Genomic DNA, 3,876 nt, shown 5'->3' on the forward strand with positions numbered 1-3,876 from the left:
TCTCATCTTGTGCAACATTTATCTATATCCCTCTGCAAATCTTCCATTGAAGTTGCACTCGGTATGCTAGGGGTCTTCCTATAGTTCTTTTGACACCATGCAGATACCAATGAGTCAAGAACCCAGAATCAGGAACAACTTATGGAATTGCAAAGAGGCAGATTTAAGCTTACTGCAAAGAAAAAAAGCCTTCCTAACAACTATGAACTTTGCAAAAATGTAAAGAGCTGCTTTGGGAGTTTGTGCATTTTCTCTCATTGAAGGTCTTCAAGCAAAAGCTGGATGATTACTTGTTAGGTAAATTGTAGCAGGGATTTCTTTTTCAAGTCTAGTAACATCCTTTATAACTCTGAAATTCCATGATTTGAGCACATGCACCATCCATCACTAATATCATGTGACTATTTCACTTCCTTTTCTAGTCATACAGTCCTCCAAAGAGGTACTTTGCAATGTATCTCCTACAAAGTTCTTCATTAGTAATATGTTTCAATCTACTAACACATTCCTTATTCCTCTCCAATGATTTCTAGTGAATGAAGAACTTTAATTCTTCAGAAGTCATGGAAGAACGTTGATGTTAAAAACCAATTAATAAGAATTTATTAAGCACCTAGACACCAGGGAGATATACATATATACATGCATACACATGCGCATGTAATACATACTATATATGGAAAACATGCTCATACATATTCATACACACACATACACAGAATGAATTTATCCCTATTCTGTGGGGGAGGCTTTTTGTTTTTGGGAGAAGTTTGGAGTTATTAAAAGTATTACAATTTCTCCAGTCATATAACTTGCTTTTTCGTTCCTGTTCATTTCTGGTTACAGTTCACAATCGATCCACAGTGTCTGCCCAAGATCTATATTCTGATAAACCAGTTTCATTTGTCATCTCTCCATCACTGCTGAGGTCACAGTTTATTCAGGTATGGAAATATGTGAGCTTCCACTCCTTCTCCCTGAGCACATATTCTGTTCTGTTCTAGTTCTGAGCATCTCACTATCCCAAGAATTCACCATGCTTATTCTTGCCTCTGTGTATTTATGATAGCCCCCTTAGAATGCCCTTCCTTTTCTTCTCCATTCTTCTTAATTCTATCCACCCTTTATCATCTAGTGTAAAGCCATCTCCATTCATTTTCTCTCCATTACTGAGGTCCTCATTTCTTTCCCTGTCTTCAGAATTGGTATAGTACTTATAGTCACAGAATCAAAGAACTGAAAAGGACTTCCAAGACTATGTAGTCTAGCCTATACCTCAACAAGGACCCCTTCTATATCCTTAATAGATGCTCATCTAGCCTCTATCAAAAAACCTCTAAAGAGTAAGAACCTAACATTTCCTAGGGCAGCCTATCCCACTTTTAAACAACTCTAATGCTTAGGGAATATTTCCCTACATTAGGTTGAAATCTGACTCTTTAATTTACTTTCTGGGACAAAACAGAACAAATCTAAGCCTTTTGCACATAATAACTCACCAGCAACTTGAAGGTGGATTTCCTTTCCCCGTTAAATCTTCTCTAGGATAAATACTAACCTTCTCCTTACTCCCCTTCCCCAATTCCTTCAAATAAACTTTATTTAGCATGGTCTCTTATAATCACTGATTTCTTCCTTTGGACATTCTCCAGGTTGCCTGTGCTACTTAAAAATGAGCCATTCAGAACTGAAAACAATATTCCAATTGTTGTTTGACCATGGTAAAGCATAGATTATCAGCTCCCTAATTTTGGATACTGTTCCTTTCAATGTAGTGTAGGATAAAATTAGCCCTTTTAGTTACTATTTACTCTTTTTACCATTACAACTCCCAGGTCTTTTTCGCAGGGACTGTTGTCCAGCCATGCTTCCCCTATCCATTGTCTAGGAAACTGAATATTTTAACACATCTTGAATTATGCATTTAGCTTTACTAAATTTCAATTTTACTAGATTTGAATTAGTGAATGAAAAAACATTTAAGTGTTTACTATTTGTTATTATTACCACAGGCAAAGTATTGTGCTAAATACAGGGGATACAAATAGAAAGGTAAGATAGGCCCTACTCTCAAGGAGTCCACATTTTAATAGGCTGAGACAATATCTATTGGAGGGTTTGGACAAAGGACAGATGGGGAGGTCCTTAGGGAGAAGCAGCAAAGTAAATGGTAAAGAATCTTATTTGGTGTCATTTCCGGATTTTGGTATTGAGAACTTCCTTTTCTGCATTGACAGTAGCTGTGGTTCCTAAAATTACTGGGGCTTAAGAACCTGCAAATACTAGAGAGTGTTGTGGGGTACTGTTATTCCTAGAGATGCTGGGAAGAGGTTCCCTGTGCTTCCTCTACTGGAATCTGAATGGCGGGGGTAAGTGAGGGAAAAACAATGGTTTGGTCTGCCAGATACATGCTGCCTCCTCAGGGCACCTTGCTACTTCAGCTTGGATATCTCACGATATCCTTAGGTGCTGTTTGTGATGTGGACCTAGATCAGTTGATTCATTTATAGGTGGTGCTATAAGGTTTGAAAAGCACTTTTCTGAACAAAGCACAAAGGCTGGTGTTAGTGGAAGGAGCAAGTACTGAATTTAGACTTTGGATAACTGGGTTCAAAACTTCTCTCTGTCACCAGCTGTGTGACCTTGGACAAATAATTCCCCTTTCCAAAGTCTCAGTTTTGTCAGTTCAGTCAGTTCTGTATTATAAGAATCAATTTAAGAGACATTAAATTGGCCCATCAGACTTATTTGACATAACTGTAACCTTAGTAACCTGAATCTTAGGGATATTTTTAGTCTCTTACTCTATATTATCGATATTCTATAATATCTATATTATCCTTCCCATATTAGAAAACAATACACCTAGCTACATCTTGAAATATGTTATATTCCAACATCATCCCCACTTTGTCTACCCCCATTCTTTAAAGCGTAACAGTAATAAAGATTTCTTATGCCCCCACTGTGTTCAAAGGTTTAAAAAATGGTACCGTTAAAGGCCATGCCATGAGTGTGCTGTAGCATGGGCTCTTTTGGACACTTGATCATGATATAGATACCAGGCTGGCTGTTGAGTCAATGAGCTTAAGACAATTTGGTCTGGAGGACAGGGGAAAAATTCAAAATTTCCCAATGTCCAGGCTTCTTGAAAGCATCAAGGTTTCTCCTACTCTCTAGGGCTTTAGGACCTCTCTCTATTTTTTTCCTACTTTAGCTCCATTGAATATGAATGACCTCATTACTATGGGAAACCATCACCAGTCTCCTAACTTGGTCCAGAGGTTGGCTTTGAAAAAGCTGTCACCTGAACTGCATTCTCCTTTATACCATGATCTCTAATTCATCTCAAATCCATACCATGTGAAGATTAGTTGAAGGAAATGAAGATCCTTATCCTGGAGAATACTCAATAATTTTCAAATATTTGAAGGCTTGTTATGTAGAAGAGGGAACAGACTATTCTATTTGATCCTCAAAGGGCAAAACTAAGAGTAATGTCTAGAAGGTGGATAAGGGCAAATTTAGGCTTATTCAACAAACATTTATTAAGTCCTTGTTCTGTGTCAGACTTTGGGCTAAGTCCTGGGGACACAAAAAAGGGGTTCTCAGTAAGGTAGAGCTTCACAACAGGAATACTCCAAAAGTGGAATGGAATACCTCAGGGAAGCATGGGATTGCCCTCATTGGAAGTCTTCAAGCAGAGGTTGGATGACCACCTTATAGGTATGCGATAGTGGGGATTCTGTTCTGGTATGGGTTCATCCAAATGGCTGCTAATGTATGTATTGACAAGGCAATATTCCCAGAACCAAGGATGACTATGAAGATGCCAGCGTAGTTCTGAATCGCAAAGTATAACAGATTCTCCATATA

Source organism: Notamacropus eugenii, chromosome 2 (genome assembly GCF_028372415.1).
Source record: "Notamacropus eugenii isolate mMacEug1 chromosome 2, mMacEug1.pri_v2, whole genome shotgun sequence".
In the NCBI taxonomy this organism is placed as follows: Eukaryota; Metazoa; Chordata; class Mammalia; order Diprotodontia; family Macropodidae; genus Notamacropus; species Notamacropus eugenii.